Source organism: Chelonoidis abingdonii, chromosome 25, assembly GCF_003597395.2.
Source record: "Chelonoidis abingdonii isolate Lonesome George chromosome 25, CheloAbing_2.0, whole genome shotgun sequence".
In the NCBI taxonomy this organism is placed as follows: Eukaryota; Metazoa; Chordata; order Testudines; family Testudinidae; genus Chelonoidis; species Chelonoidis abingdonii.
The window spans coordinates 19,564,629-19,582,345 of record NC_133793.1 but is presented as its reverse complement, the minus strand read 5'-3'; the positions used below and the strand labels follow the sequence as shown (position 1 = coordinate 19,582,345).

The window sequence follows — 17,717 nt, the reverse complement described above, 5'->3', positions numbered from 1 at the left end:
CCAACAGTAAGGATGGTGTAAAAAGACAGAGCGAGGAGAAAAGAGGCACTTCAACTCACGGTGGTTGGACAATCCTGTAAAATGAATTCATTCACCACAGTGAGGTCCCCTCTTCTTGATTCCTTCGTTTATATTCATCTGTTGTCGCGGGGACAACAATATACTATGTAACATTGTAAGAATGACCCACTTGACAGGAAATAAAGTGGTGGAGTGTTCAAAAGGCACATATGGAATTTATGGACCGCATCTCCATGGACATTCAGTAGAGTTGATGCCCCACATCCCAAAGCGTAGTGAGTTGCCTCCATACTCCCATTGATTTCGTGAGTTAGCACCTAAATACTTAAGGGTGTCTGGGGAGCCTGAGCGCATACATTGCTTTGAAAATGGCACCAAAAGCCATAGGCAAATCCTCTCTTCAAATGTACCCTGTCAAATCTCATCAGGCCCTGAAAAATCCCCTGTGTGGGTTGATTGGCATTTCCATACTCTAGATATGGCCAGAAACTGGGAGAAAATGTCTCAAGAAAAAGAATCACCCCCAAAAGTTCATAATTTCTGTGTGAGCAGTCAGGACTGCCTGGAAAGGACCCCTCAGTTAGACAGATAGGCTCACAAATAAACCAACAGAAAGACACACCGACACACAGGCAGACCAATAGAAATACAGATAGACCAATAGATACATAGACCAGCAGACCAATGGATAGGTTTCACTTGGACCCAAGTTACTTGTTTAAATTCTATCCTCTTTCACATTCCTTTAACCATCCCACCTTCTCTCCTGCTCCAATAAGGATGCACAGTATGCACTTGTGGCACCGGAGAGACTAACAAATTTATTTGGGCATAAGCTTTCGTGGGCTAAAACCCACTTCATTGGATGCATGCAGTGGAAAATACAGCTGGAAGATATATATACACAGAGAACATGAAAAAACTGGGTGTTGCCATACCAGTCTCATGGCAACACCCATTTTTTCATGTTCTCTGTGTATGTATATCTTCCTGCCATATTTTCCACTGCATGCATCCGATGAAGTGGGTTTTAGCTCATGAAAGCTTATGCCCAAATAAATTTGTTAGTCTCTAAGGTGCCACAAGTACGCCTCATTTTTTTTTGTTTCTTTGTTTGTTTGTTTGCTGATACAGACTGACACAGCTACCATTCTGAAATCCGTTTCTAACTTGGCCATTCATAAGGAACAGATTGACTACACTATGGTCTAAATGGTACACTATGCAGATCCCAAAGTGGTGCAGATCAGCAAAGCTGCTTTGAAGTAAATGGAGCTATGCTGATCTGCACCAGCATTTTACCCCTAGAATTCCATGTAATCAGCATAGAGTTTTCTGCCCTGCTCGGTGAATCTAAAGTATGAAGACATTACCAGAGAACAGGAGGATATAACTTCAGGTCTACAAGGAAATGTAACAACTGTATATAGGCATGTAGAAAAATGTAACAAAAAGTAGAACTGGTTTAAAATTTTTAGATAAATGTTGTCCCCATAAGAAAATGCTAATTCAACAAAATCTAAATATTTAGCTGGAATGCATTGATTTTGTCAAAATTTTCCATGGGAAATTGATAAAGTTGAAACATTTTGTTTTGTCAATATAATATAATATAATATAATATAATATAATATAATATAATATAATGATAAGGTCCAAATGAAAGATAATATAATAAAATGATAATGTTCAAATGAAATGTTTCAACCTTATTAAAAAAAACATTTTTCCTTATTGATATGAAATATTTCAGAATATTTTGTTTCATGAAAAAGTCTGAAATTTTTACCTTTTGGCCTTATTTGAGATTAAAACCAATTTTGAAATCTATGTATTTCTTGCAGGACAGAAATTCCATTTTTTTGACCAGCTCTGAAAAAGAGGTAAGGTATTGCTCTTATTCTTATCTGTAATAAATAATAATAGTGATAATAATAATAACTAATTAATAATAATAAAAATAAGCCAATTCTTTGAGCCTGTTATGCTAGACTTACTAATTAGCATTTCAGTTGTTCCATGAGCAAGTCCACAGAAAGCATTGTGATAATTTACGGAACAAGGTCCCATTCAATGTGAAGGTATCACAATCTATCACCTATCATTTATATAGCACCTTCCTCTGAGAACCTCTCAACAACTAACATCAGTTGTGTCAGCCTCACTACCTCTGGCTGAGACAGGTCAGTTTTTATCCCATTTCTGCAGATAGGGAAACTGAGCCACAGAGAGGCAAGAAATGATTCTCTTCCAAGGTTGCGCAGCTGATGTGTGGTGGCGCAGGAACAGATTCCAGATCTCATAAGTCACCCTGGTCTAAGCACAGAACTGCCCCTGAATATTCCCTATAGATGTGAGAGTATACACCTCTGTGGAAAACCAAGTATACGATTAATCAAACTACAGAGATGGGGGTCATATATATATACCGAGAGATAGACAGACAAACAGTTCGTCTCATGCATTCACCAACCATCAGTACAGTCCCATTGTTTGGCACTCAGGGTGCTCCATTCTAAAGACACCAGTAAAGGCTGCATGACTACAGACTCTGCAGAGACCACAGCTTTGACAGCTTGGATTTGGGGAATAATAATATCTGTCAGTGCATAGGCATAGTTTGATGTCTATATTTTTTTGGGGGGGGGCAACTCCATCAGGTCAATGGAGGCCCGCATGTGTGGAGGGGCAAATTCCACGCCTGCCTGAGGCTTGCAGTTTGGGGGGAGCAACGCCCCTTCTGCCCTCTCTCCCTCCAAACTATTCCCATGGTTAGGAGTTGCCTGTAAAGTGCACAATCCTATCTGACTGCTAAACTTCTCTAATGTTACAGAATTAGGAAGTTCTGTGTTTATTATATGACCAGGCAAAAGTAAAATGTAATTGGCAATGGCCAAATTCAGAGTCTGAGATCCCTGGAAATCACAGTCTGCTCAGTTAAACAGGGAATTAAAAAACAAGTAAAAAAAAGCAGAACAAATACTTCATCGTTAGTGTTAATTTTACACAATCTCTTTCTATGAAATCAAACCTGATGCAAACTCTCATTTGCCTTCAACTTAATTATAAGATATCAATTTATCTCTTTGCAATTGCCAGAATCTGCCAGATACAGAACTCTCTCTGTCTGGTTTAGTTGTATGTTCTGGTCTGCATCGCTTGTTGGACACGTTTTCTTTCTTTCTTTCTTTGAATTACCTTAATAACTAGGAGCCCCAGTCATCGATTAGGGTCCCAGTGACCTATGCGCTGGACGAACCCAGAAGAAAAAGCCAGCCCTTGCCCCCCAAAGAACATATAGCCTAATTCCATCATTTCATACTCCTTATTCCTTTTGGAAGATTTTACATTTCTATATGGACCCCTGGGATGGCTAATGCAAGGAACTTCCAGAGATAGGCACCTATTTAATTGTAGTGTTAAATTTCTTGAGAAAAGCAAGAAAAGGAAATACTAAGGGGCTGACTCTCAGGTGGTGAAAATTCTTTGTTACAAATGACACTAGCTGAAAATCTGTTCCCGGTTTCTATGCTGAGATAGTTCAAGTCACAGGAGCAAAAGCAACATGCCCTCAGCTATGTTTTCAAGCCGTGTAAAAGTGAACATTAACTAAAATTTAGTTAGATTCAAAATTAGTTCCTCCTACTGCCAGCTCCTTCTGCTCACTTCTCTGCAGGATGAATGTGCTGGTTTCTATGGTCTATTTGAGCCCCCTTAAATGACCTTTGGGGCAGTATTGTGCTGGAGCTTACACCCAACACACTGGGGGATTTTACACCCATGTGTTCACATTGCTTCTCTCTGATTGGGTTGTAAAAAAACTGCAGCGTTAGGATTTTCAGTGTAAACTTTTCCCTTTTTTGGCTGGAGAGTCCCTAGGCCTAATTCTCATTCACATTAAAACCACTTCATAAAAGATATTTAGGTACCTAACTCTTACTGAAATCAGTGCTTATGAATGAGAGTAGGAGTGCCACAAGCTGATAGTTTTGATCTTTTGCAAGAGTGGAAAGAAAGAAAGAAAGAAAGAAAGAAAAACAAAGAAAGAAAGAAAAGAAAAGAAAGAAGGAAAGAAAGATTCTTAGATTATGCTTTGCCAAACCACAGTGGCCTCAGGTTTTGGGGTTTTTTTGGAAAATTTTGCAATGAACCCCAAATTAACCAACTTTCCCCTACAGTCATGATTCATGACTCTTCTTCTTGGCTGATTAAGATGTGGGCAAATCCTTCATGAACAATGCCATTGATTTATAAAAGGGTTATAGAAATAAGGCCTTTTACTTTAATTATTCTATTCTTTCAGTCTGTGAATCAATATATATATGTGGCTATATGATTTAATTAATCATTAATTAAATTTAATATATTAATATATATGTTTTAATTAATCTTCATTTCTGCTCCTGAGAGATTGCAATGGTTCTAGCTGAGAGCTTTAACCTTTGCACAGAGTATCCTTACTCAGGGACATTCAGCTGGAGTCTTACCTGAGTATTGACAGAGTAAAGTCTGAGTACAAATGTAAGGATTTGATATTTGCTTTTAACTACAAGTTCCTTCAACTTTGGCTGGATTTTGTGATAAGTGTCCGATTCTGCCACCCTTGTTCATGGTGAGTAGTATCTTCCTGCCAGTGTAGCCCCCTTGATAACAATGGGTTGTTCATTTCAACTCTTTGATAATTAACCTTACAAGTATGTATATTCAGGCTCCCTTTCCCCACTGTGCCTAACAGAAGGCTTGGTCAGGGTGACCCCAGGCACATTCAGCTTGATGTCTTGTCCCTCTATCTCCCAATAAGATCTATTGCACTTTATGCCTCCCAAACTCAACATTTTACCGAAATGTTCCACCCTCTCATGTAAATGCAGTGCAAAAAAAGAGGCTGCCCATCACTCAATTCCCTTTGCTCTCCAATAGACAGCGAGCAGAGAGCTCCCTCCAGTGGAGTCCTTCACAACTGCAAGTCTTAAGCTGCTCTCGGCCCTGTCAGGGTTCCCTCCCACTCTGAACTTGGGGTGCAGATGTGGGGACCACATGAAGATCCCTAATCTTATTTCTACCAGCTTAGGCTAAAACTTTCCTTGTCCAAGTGATTTAGAAAAAATTCAGGAAAAGAGACACTTGGAGTCCCTTTTCCCAAAATATTCCCCCAAGTTCCTTCCCTCCTTTCCTAGGGAGCTTGAGAATAATATACTAACCAATTGACACAAACAAACCCTGGGTTTTAGAGCACTGAAAATCAATCAGGTTCTTAAAGAAGATTTTATTTTTTAAAAAAAGTAAAGAGATCACACTGCAAATCAGGATGGAAGGTAACTTTACAGGTAAATAAAAAGATATAAAACACAGAGGATTCCTCTAAGTTAGCTTCAAAGTTACAAAAACAGAATAAAACTCCTCTTAGCATAGGGAGAATTCACAAGCTAAACCAAAAGATAATCAAATGCATTTCCTTCCTTTATTATAATTTGTAATTTTATATGTATCATTTCAGGTATCTTTCAAGAGATGGTTTACCTGCTTGGTCTCTCTCTCTATCCAGAGAGAGAACAAACAAAGCCTCTCTCCTGCCCCAGATTTGAAAGTATCTTCTTTCTTATTGGTCCTTTTGGTCAGGTGCCACAGTTATTGAGCTTCTTAACCCCTTACAGGTAAAGTGATTCTGTACCTCTGGCAGAAGGATTTTATTTTGCTGCATACATAAGGTTTACCTTTATATTATGACAGTCCCTCTTCCCCCATTTCATCCACAGGTGACATTCTGAGCTCCCTTATTTCTAAGGCTGATAATGGCTTACAAGAGAGAGAAAGGAGAGACTTCCTGTTGGATATTATATAGGATTTTTTAAAGAGATTTTCTTCAAGGGACTGCACATCTTACAAATCAAACTTCTTCTGGAATTTTTGCCTTATATCACAATATCGCCTGAGATAACTGTTAGTAAAAGAGCTTAGAGAGCAAATATTATCAGATTCCAGGAGATCACTGCTGTTTTAGACATAAACTATTTGTGTAGAGTCATATTTCTGTGTTTCCACCCTTAACTGGCCAGTTGTCTCTGTTGTTTGTGTTACTTTTATGTTCAGCAGGAAAGAAGCTATTTAAAATAAATCATAAATCCCCAGCAGATAGCAGGAGCACTCAGAATCATGTGCCACACCTCCTGCAACTCTTTAAAATCTATCATCTATCATCACTCATACACACATCTATCTATCTATGTATCTATCAGACTGAGAGATTGGGTTGACAATGTCTATCAGGATCCTATGCTGCAAACAAATACTTATGCCTGTGAAGAACTTGTCTCAAACACCTTCAGGATGGTCTATACCAGGGGTGCAATCTTTCAGAAGTGGTGCAATTTTCATTTATTCACTCTAATTTAAGGCTTCACGTGCCAGTAATACATTTTAATGTTTTAGAAGGTCTCTTTCTATAGCTATAATATGTAACTAAATTATTGTTTAGTAAAGTAAAAAAGGTTTCTAAATGTTTAAGAAGCTTCATTTTAAAATAATTAAAATGCAGAGGCCCTCGGACCAATGGAGTGTGAGTGCCACTGAAAATCAGCTTGCTTGCCACCTTGGCGTGCCATAGGTGCCTACCCCTGGTCAGACATACTTAATCCTCTCAGGAGGGGCCTGGCTATAGATCTCTCAAGGTCCTCTGCCCTACATTTCTGTCATTGTCTGCGGCAGATCTCACTGAAATCAATAGGCTTATTCTATCAATAATTTTCCTCATGTTCTTATGTGTTTCCGGGTCAGGCTCTTTTTTTTTTTATGGCCAGAGCAAGAACTTTCCATGACTGGAAGGGAAGAACTAGTTCATTGCTAACCACATAGCAGTTTTGGACCCAGTTCTTCAAGCACTTCCCTTCAGGCATAGTCTTTACTATGGTGAGTTCTTCCATTGACTTCAGTGCTACGCCTGGCAATATTTAACTGAAGAAATGGGCACTCCTGTTGAAGCTATTCCACTGTGAATTGAATACTTACAAAAACACGGGGGAGGAGAGAGAGAGAGAATGTCTCTGTAGTAATCTAATGGTTAGAGTGACAAGATTGGAGGCCTTTGGTCAGAGGTGACAGTAAGCCGGTATGGTAAGGTTTGGCGTACCAGTAAGACCCAGTACACTGTGCCGGACAGCATCAGCTTCTGCGACGGGGATTTAAAGGGCTCTACAGGGAGCCCCGAGCCCTTTAAATCCCGGCCCACAGCTCCGGGGACTGGGCTGGGGCCAGCATTTAAAGGGCTTCTCCAAGCTCTTTGCTGTGGCAGGAAGCCCGGAGGAGCTCTTTAAATCCCGGCCCCGGCCCACTGCGGTGGCCAGGCCGGGTGGCAGGGAACTCGGAGAAGCCCTTTAAATCCTGGCCCCGGCCCACAACTCTGGCAGCCAGGCTGGGGCCGGCATTTAAAGGGCCCAGAGCTCCACGGTGGCTGGAGCCTCGGGCCCTTTAATTCACCCGGGGGCTACCAGCCACCTTTGCAGCTGAGAGCCCCCTGGGTAATTTAAAGGCCCTGGGACTCCCAGCCACAGCTGGTGCCCCAGATCCTTTAAATCTTGAGGCCCTGTCTCTTCCAGTTGAGGCCACACCTCTTCAGTTTGAGGCCACCCCCTCCCCCAGGACTTTGGTCGCACCGGTAAGTCCTGTGAGTTACTTTCATCCCTGCCTTTGGTCTATCCCCTCTGGGCCAACAACTCTTTAATTAGTTAGACAAAGTGTGTATTTTCTCTCATTTGTGGATCTCTCTAGGAGACAGACATCCAGATGCCTGGGGTGATTCAGCAGTGCCCATTCTCAAAGGCATAAACTTAGGTGCTGAGGTAACATTTACCTTGAAAATTGAGGCGACACATGAGTTTAGGGGCCTACGGGGTTCAGCAGGAGTTGTGTGAATCACAGAGATGCCTAAAACTGTGACTCAGGAAACTAAACTCAGACTTTGTGAAACTAGGCCTCTGTGCTTCAGTTCCCCATCTGCTAAATTGGGATATTAATGCTTCCCTGCCTCGCAGCAGGATTGCGAGGATAAATGGGTTAAAGATTGGCCTAGAATAGAACTGGCTGGAAAGTGGATTTTTTTTCCTTTCAGAAAAAAATTGACTTTTTGTCAAAAACACAAAATTTCCTAAAACTGAACATTTACATCTGAAAGTTGACAAAAACTATTAAAGTACATTAAATTCTAAAAAAAAATATTTTCAGCCAAAAATGTTCATTTTCTATGCTTTCATCTTTTTTTAAAATGAAATCTTGACGATTTTCAAGAATTGTAGGCACTTTCTGGGAACACTTTTGCTTTGTCACGTCTGCAATTTTCCATTGAAAACAGTTTGAATGGAACATTTTTGACCACTCCTGGCACAGACACTGTAGCCATATAATAGGTCTTGATTTTGTGACCAGCTCTAGAGTTGAGTTATGATAGTTCCTGCCACTAGAGTGGATCATGAGGCTTATTTCATCCCTGAGCAGTCTTCAAAGGGGGAAGTAGACTGGAAATTTCAGAGGAGACTATAGGAGTTTGATGCCCAACGCCCACTGAAATTCAGTGGTGTTGGCATATCACTTCCTTTCATTCCTTTGAAACTCTCATCTTAAATCAGGATATCTAGATTCTGCTCTAAGGTCTCCCACTGATGGTGTGAGTTTAAACAAGCTACACAACCTTTGTGCCTCCAATGTCCCTGTCAGCTACAGTCACTATGATTGGTTTTATTGAGCCAAAGGGAGTTAGGCATCCAAATTCCACTGAAAGTTGCTCTAAAAAATTCAGTTGTCATTGAAATTTGTCAGATTTTTCTTGAAAAGAAACCTCCAAAAAATTCCAGGAAAAACCTTGACAAAGATGAAAATCATTTCACAAACAGCTCGACTCACCACCCAGGGTACTGAGTTCTTCTGAAAATTCTGGCCTCAGGGCATACAAGTAAATTACATACAAGAATTTTCAGAGCTGAGCAAGAGGATTTCTGACCTGCTGTGAAGTACCAAGTATTGACTATTGCCCAAAGCCACGAAGAAGGTCAGTGGCAAAATCAGGTACATTCTCAATTCAGATCTGTAAATCTGAGAATGCAGTAGCTGTTAGGTGACTGTGGGACATGAGACTGGTTGGGCACAGCCCTTGTCTGAGTGAAGCAGATCTTCAGGGCACACAAAATGCCATCTCATTCTCTCTCTCTCTCACACACACATTTTGACACATAACCCCTCTTTCTTTGTTTCTTTCTTTCTAATTTGTACTGCAGTAGCACCCATTGTGCTAGGAGCTGTACAAAGAAAGGGAAAAAAAACAGTGGCCTGCCCTGAAGAGCCGACAGTCTAAGGCCCTGATCCTGCAAAGACCTAAATAGGTCTTTTGAGTTATTTTCTGTACTTTAAAATGCTTGGGTTTCTTTTCATTTAAACCTTAGTTTTTGAATGCGTCACTGAGATACTGTAATGATAACATAAAACACAGATCATCATCCACTAGCAATTGGCCAGTGGAATTCACAGTCACAAGATAGCCTGGAAGCAAGGAGATTAGTAGGAGATCCCCTGGATCTGAGCTCAGGTGGATAGCCCGAGCATCTGTTGATGTCACAAGTCCACACAGCTGTTTCTAGCACATTAGTCTGTCTACCTGGGCTGAGAGGTTCACTCTTAGCTACAGAGAAGACATACCACTTGGGACTAGCACAATAATGATAATAGTGTAGATGAAATCTGTGGGACAACTCACAGCAGATAAAAGGGTACCTTTGTTTAGTCATTCTTTGTGGTAACTTCTTATAGAGCAGCTCCTGACTGAACCATGCTTACAGAATATCCCCAGTGGCTCTTCCCAGCTCCAGGGGCAGAGTTAAGGTTATGGGGCTGTATGTCCTGATTCTCAGAGGTTTAAGTATAAGGGCATTTGACTTTCTAGACAGGTACTAGAGGCACTGACAGTCAGCTTAGCTTTGTGTTAACAAAGTTTTCAGGTAGTGAATAGTCTAGCCATTGGATTGTAAGCTTTAAGGGACAGAGATTTTCTACCATATCCAGCACAATGGGGCCCTGGCCTCTAGTACTACCATAAAAGAGTTAGGTACTTCTTCCATTATATTAATGATAGAACTAAAAGCACATGGGTGACACTCTTATACAGGGAACAAACACAGATTCTGAATAAGATTTGTTAACACCGTGCAACAACAGCAGAGAATCCTGTGGCACCTTACAGACTAACAAGTTCATGAAACTTGAGAAAAACAAAATTTTAAAAAGTGATAGTTAAAAAAAATTATGTCTTCATTTCCCTCCCTGAGAAGAGAATTCTGCTCATCAGTCTCCTGATAGCCTTCTTCATCTCAGTGTTCCTCAGTGTGTAGATTATAGGGTTCAGTATTGGGGTGATTACAGTATAAAGGACAGAGACCACCTTGTCTATGGGGAATTTCCGGAAGGGTCAAGCGTAGATGAAGATGAAGGGTATGAATATTAAACACAAAACCATGATCTGCGTTCCGCAGGTGGAGAGAGCCTTGCGCTTTCCTTCCGTGAGGTGTGTCCTTATCTTGACTAAGATGATAGTGTATGAAATGAGCAGGAGGATGAAGATAATTATGGCAAGTACTCCACTTTGGGAGACCATAAGCAACTCGAACAGGTAGGTGTCGGTGCAGGCCAGTTTGACAACTTGTGGGATATCACAGTAGAAATTGTCCAGGACATTTGACCCACAGAACGGTAACTGGAGGACCAGTCCAATCTGAATAGCAGAGTGAGCCAATCCACCCATCCATGTGCCTGCCACTAACCCCCCACACACACCCCGGTTCATAATAGTCAAGTATTGCAATGGTTTATGGATGGCCACGTACCTATCGGCAGCCATCACCACAAGTAAAAAGACCATAGCACCAGCAATGAAGTGGAAGAAGAACATCTGGAGGATGCACTCATTGAATGAGATGGTTTTATGCTGGGAGAGGAGACCCAACAGCATCTTCGGCACACTGACTATAGAATCACTAATATCTATGAAAGCTAGGTTGGCCAGCAGGAAGTAAATCGGGGTGTGGAGTCGGTGGTTGGAGATCACGGTAGTGATAATGATGAAGTTACCCAGCCAGGTTGTCAGGTAGAGTATGGAAAAGATGATGAAGAGGAATCGCTGCAACTCAGGACTTTGGGTGAGGCCCAAGAGGACAAATTCTGTCACTGTGGCAGTGAGGTTCTTCTGCTCCATTTTGTGTCCTTAAAATGTACCTGGAAATGGAAGGAAAATAATAATAATTAATAAAATGTTTTTTTTTATTTTTTCCACCTTTAAATTACTGATATTAAATCAATGTTAACTCCACCGTAAGAAAGACATTGGTTATGGGTAATTCTTGATTTTCCTAAACACTATCTCTGCAGTACCACTGCAGGGGAACCCTGCTTCGGCAGACCCTAAGAGCTACCCCATTGGGGATCTGCATGGGGTGCTTGGGAGTGAAGAGGAGTGGTTTGCCCATCAAAGAGGCACTAGCTAACTCCAGTCTGAATTCCTTTTCCTGCAGCCCTGGTGGTGCAGTGCTCCAAAGGTCCATAGAGTCTTCTTGGAGCCTAGAGGTTCTGCATTGGGAAGGATAGGAGTTGCAAAGAGTTGCATTTAGGTAGAGATTCTCAGAGTCCAGGAGTTCTCAGACTGAGGGTCACAAACAAGTGTCAGAAGGTCATTATGACCAGATTGACCTACATATATTGCTAAATGGGAGTAAGGTCTCAACTAGATGGGATGGGAGCTGGAATGGAAAAACTTGAGAGCCACCAAATTAAGGGATTCAGATGCTGAATGTATGGCCTCAATACCAGAGGTACTGAGCATATTAACTTTTTCCCTTTATAGTGGCTCATCCACCAAAGAGATTACATCTTACTGACTGATCTTTTCTGAGGTGAGCAGATAAGTTGGGTCACTGTGTTTCGGTGCCTATGGATTCTGCTGCTGATCTTTAAATGGTGAACCAGCATTTAAAAATTGTAAACACAATGATGTCCATGTATGCGCTTAGCGAGAGGATGTGGACACCTGATTTTCATTAAAATTTTGGAAAATCTCTATAGCTGCTTGAAAAAGACATTTCCAGAAAAATCTTTCAAAGGAAAAACATGATATTTTTGGTTCAAACTTTTTCACAGGGATTTTTTTTAAATGTGACAAAATGTTAGTGTTCATTTCATTGCTATTCAAAACTCAATTTTTTTTTTGATCCCTTTCATACTGACATTTTAATTTTCATTCAGCATTTGAAAAAAAACCATATTCTAGTTTTCATTTTTTGGGTTTGTATTCTCCATATCCCCCCATACATTTTCTCTCCCATTTTTAGTTTGCCATTTGGAAAAATGGGGGGAGAAGGAGGAGGGAAGAAAAAAGTGTGAGAAGGTGAAAAAAATGGCTTTACTTTACTTTTTGCCCACTTGAAAATGTAAAGACTGAAATTTTTGATTCAAGGTTTCATGAAACAAATATTTGTCTTTGAAATATTCAGATGATTTTTTTTAAAAAAAAATATTAAAACAGATTTTCCCATCCACAATTTGTTGACAGCATTATGTATTTACTTATTTATTCATGTGTTTCTGTAAAAGAATGTCAACCAGCTCTAAACGGCAGTGAGATATTGCTATGAGCAGTGTGTGGGGATGGTTTTGCGGGTAAACCTCTAGCCTTGGGCTCAGAGGAGTGAGGTTCGATTTCTGTCCTGCCACAGACAATTTTTGTGCTCATGGATAACTCACATCCCCTCCTGGTGTCGGATTTTCCAAAGAGAATGAGGAAGTTAAGTGACCAATTCCACTTCATCTTCCCTTTGATCAGTGCATTCCTAACCTCTCCAGAGTCCTTTGAAAATCACAAACTCGATGCCTCAGTTTCCCTATCTGAAATGGGGGTAATTCTGCAGCTCCCCTGCTTGGCAGGAGTGCTGTGAGGCTCAATCCTCTAATGACCATGAAACACTCCAGGTACAATGGCGATGAGGTGGATAACTTTGAGGGGAAGGCAGTGAAATTGTGGGGAGGAGGCATTGTCCATCAGCATCCTGTAGACCTCAGAGACTCCCTACTTTGATGCAGCTTTTAAGGTTTGGAGGTTTACAGGGGACATGTCCAAGGACTGAACTCAGGCTATCTTGATGTAAAAGCATGAGCCAAATTAAGTGACCACAGCTGTCAGGTCAGCTGCCGTAGGAGACCCATAAATCTCTGTCCATGCTCATGCCAATCAAATAGAGAGGCACACTGCATTAGCATGGGCTGCACCTTGATCTCTGTTAGACACGTGGCTTTTGAACATTTCAGGCACTTTTAGGTTGGGAGTTTCCAAGGAGACTAAGGGAGTTAGGTGCCTAGCTCCTGTTGAAATTCTGATAGCTTTGAAATCCCAGACTAACGCTATTAGACAACTAAAACAGGTAAGCTTTTATAAAAGCAAGAAGCTCACAGTGGGAATCTCACTGTGGCTTTATCTGCATATCTGGACACTTCCCTGGGCTCTTTCTCACTGTCATTCACACCTTCACACTCTCCCAGTGACATCTCTCTCAGATCTGAGCAGCTTACAGCCCTGCCATGGGAGAAACCTAGTCTGAGAGACTTACGGACAGGAAGAGGTCAGATGACTCTGTGAGTGTTAAATGTTATCTCCCCAACCAGGTCATTCCTTCTTTATCAGTGAGGTCTCTGAGCATCCGTCCTCCCTATAATAACAGTACATATCCCTAGTATCACATTGCATGTTTTATGAATCAAGAGTGAATACCTTACATGACCTGTCGTGTCTGTGATCTCAGAGCCATCCACCTCCAAACGATCGAGGATGGCCTGGGAAGTCAAACCTCAGAGCTGATCATTGTGGTCCCGAGCAGCAGGGGAAGAAGACCTGATCCCAAGGAGTACAGCCCCAGAAATCTTTCCTTTATATGCTTATTTACCCCCGCTAAGGCTGACACTAGGAGCAAAGAGTTTCTGAAATACCCTTGAGCTTTGGTAGGCACAATCAAGAAAGTTGCTGCTTTGGAGATTTGGGGATTCATTCACAAGAGGAGTTGTTAATAACTTCATGGCATTTTTCATTCTCTTTATACGTTTATTCTAGCCATGCAATTTTTAGAAGTTTTGACAATTCCTTCTTGTGTTGAGAGGCTATTTGGGACACAGTGGAAGACCTGGATAGTTGACTGGCCTCCGAAACTGAGGAAATCCCATGACTGCTGGGTTTTGTTCCTGGCACTGAGAAGGAAAGATCTGAACAAGGAGTTAGACCAGGAGAGAAAAAATTCAAGGCTTCTAGGTTCCATGTCAATTCTGGATTGGGAGTGATCTCAATGATTAGAGCAGGGGGTAATTGTATTTCTGGATTCCTCATGGCCCCCTTTGACATATATTGTCCAAGAGCTTTACTGAAGAACTGGGAACATTTGGTGAGATATGATTAAAAAAGATCAAAGTCCGAAGTCGGTCTGCTTTCGGGCTCAGCAGCCAATATACAATCAGAGACCTGAAATGTCAATACTGAGGCTCAGCAGGCACCTGGGGAAGCCTGTATTAATGAGGTATAAACATCTCAGTTAGAACATCCTTCTATCTAATTTTATCAGGCACTTCAGTAACAAAAGTGATGGGTTCCTTTTTAGTGCTTAGAATAGAATAGAATAGAAATCTAACCTGTTGGGTTCTGACCATGCCAAGTCATTACAGGTAGACTTGGGTGAATAACGGACTTTTTTGGTTTACTGGCTGTTTACAAATTTGAAATTAATGTTCAGTTTCAGGTCAAACAGAAAATAACATTTAAAAAAAAAACATTTTGGTGATTGAAAAGTCCAAGAAGTTTTGACCTCGAAACAAACTGACACATTGGTAATGTCAAAGCAAAGTGTTCCATTCTGTATCAAGCTGAGAAATTTTGTTTAGACTTTCAGGCATTTTGCCAAAAGCAAACAAAATATTTCCAAAACCACTGTTTCAGGCAAACAGCAAGGTGGTAGTGGTAGGGTGCTCCCTCATAAGCCATACACAGCAGTCATGGGAATCATCAAAAATGTAAGAAACCTGGATTCATTCCCCCTCAACGCCCATCTAATGAGAATAAAGGAATTCAATGAGGATCTCCCCCATTATAGGAAAACACTCTGACATTGGGCTATGGGATGGTCTGGGCTGAGTTCTTCTCAGTCTCGCCTATTGAAGCTGTTCAATATTCTTTTTTTTATAAATAATTAAACTTACAATAGAGCAGAAACATGACCTTGTGTCTCCCCCATCTCAGGGGACCACATCACCAGCCAAGCGGTGGAGCAATACTCACTATCACCCAGGCCAAAGACTAGATATTGCCATTCATATTGGCAATTTACAGTCATTCATGATGACAGTGGATAGTCACTGGGCAAGGGAAAACCTCGGAGGTTTTTAAGGTCAGGCTTGACAAAGCCCTGGCTAGGATGATTTAGTTGGGAATTGGTCCTGCTTTGAGCAGGGGGTTGGACTAGATGATCTCGTGAGGTCCCTTCCAACCCTGATATTCTATGATTCTAAGATTTTAGGAGCACAAGTCCCACTGAAAATCACTGATACACCTGGATTGCAGATCTGTCGAATAAGAAAAGGCCTTTCTTTGCTTAATTAATTTTCACAGTCAAACAACAATTTAACTCCTTAAAAGTTATAAATATAAGGACTGCCATACTGGGTCAGACCAATGGTAGATCTAGCCCAGTATCCTGTCCTTCAGTAGTGCCAAATGCCAGATGCCCCAAAGGAAATGAACAGGACATGGCAATTATCGAGTGATCCATTCCCTGTTGTCCGCTTCCAGCATCTGGCAGTCAGTAGCTTAGAGACACCCGGAGCATGAGGTTGCATCCCTGGCCATCTTAGCTAATAGCCATTGATGGACATATCCTCTCTGAATTTATCTAAATATTTTTAACCTAGTTATAGACAAAATATTTCACAAAAATTTTCAACAACATTTGCGTTTCAAAGGTTTCAAAAATAACTTATTCTTTTAAAAATAAATATTTGTGACATATTTGACTAAAATGATTAGGTTTTGATTTTTCAGTTTTCTTTTCTTTTCTTGGTTTTTCACTCCTGCCCCCTTTTAATCTTTTTTTTTACTTTCTCTCCTTTTTCTAATGAGAAATGAAAGCGAGGAAGAGAAAAAGGGGAAGAATAATAAACCCAGAGAGTGAATTAATTGTATTATGATTTTCTGCTTTTTATTTTTATGCCTCAAAAATCCTCAAAAACGTATTAGAATATTTTCACTTTATTTTTTAATTTCAGTCAAGAACCACCTTATTTTAAAATCATCATGCCAGTAAAGTAATATTTATGATACATAATGTTTTCAACATATTTAAAAATGTTTTGTCCCCTTCACACCCTGTCTCAGTGCTCCTTCGTAGCCCCGTCCTCCTCATTCTCTACCCCCACTCAGCTCTGCCGAAAACCATTCCTTTATTATTTTTTTACATTCCTGTTGTCTTCATTCATTATATACAGGTGTACTTGATCTGAAATTCATTAACAGTGTTTTTTTTAAGATGTTAATGCCAGAAGTAGCTGCCAGCTATTCTCTTAGAGCCACATTGGTTATGAGATCTTACAGGACTATAAATAGTCATAATTCATTTTGGATCTGAAAAGCCAATTTTGATACACATGGAGGGTCCATCTTTTCAGGAAAGATAGACTCTTTTTAACTATTTTTCACTACAGAACTTTCTTTATTGCATCAAATCTGAAAATATAGAACTGTTTGGAAAAGGAAAAAAAGCAACATTTTCTTTGAAAAGTTAACAGAACTATTTCATTTGTTTCCCTCATATTGTAAAAATCTCATAACTGCTTCTTTCTTTCTTTCTTTCTTTCTTTCTTTCTTAGAAAAAAGGATGAAATGTAGAAAAATTTAAAACTGAATATATTTAAGAAAGAAAGTTGCTTTTTTCCCTTGAAAATAAAAATCTGGAAAATATATGAAAACATTTTATAATGTTATTTATAGATTATTTATAGATTGCCAGTGAAAAGGACACTATAACAAATCCAAGACAAAATGTTTCCCTCCTCTATTTATAACTGCATGATTAGCAGAAAAGGCCACCAAAGATGAATTTAGTTTAACCTGTGAAGTCATAGACAGAAATTGAAATATTATATAACAAAATTGAAACCAATTAATTCTTATAATAATCTCTCAGTGGGATTAAAGCACTCTGATATGAAGTCACATGATAAATGTGGATAAATGGTATATATGTAAAAAGAAGAAAAGAACAAGCCATAAAGCAAAAGATTGTTCCTGTTCAACTGCTGGAACATTCTGTAGTAATTTCCTCATCACAATCAGTACGTTAGTTCTGATACACAATTTACTGAACAGATCTTTTTTCAGAGAAGGAACTGATTTTCATGAGTTCCTCATTACTTGAAATCATTCTTAGAGGGATTTCAGCTAGCAATTCTCAGTGTCAAAAGCCCAAGTGGTGGAAGCCAATTAGGAAGGATGCCCCCATTTCCTTCCGTTGGGAACTGACCCATTTACCCTCATGGAGCTATGTCTTATGTATACCGACTCCTTTTTTGACTTCCATGGGGGTTCTTGCCTTCAGACTATAATGTGTTTGTGAGCACAGATTCTCTTGAGTGTCCATATT

At 40.2% G+C, this 17,717-nt stretch overlaps 1 pseudogene; it reads right to left on the bottom strand.

Annotated features, from left to right (window-relative positions):
- Window positions 1–10,303: 10,303 nt before the first annotated feature.
- LOC116833355 (olfactory receptor 4D2-like) lies at window positions 10,304–11,251 on the bottom strand (annotated as a pseudogene).
- Between the last annotated feature and the right edge of the window lie 6,466 nt (window positions 11,252–17,717).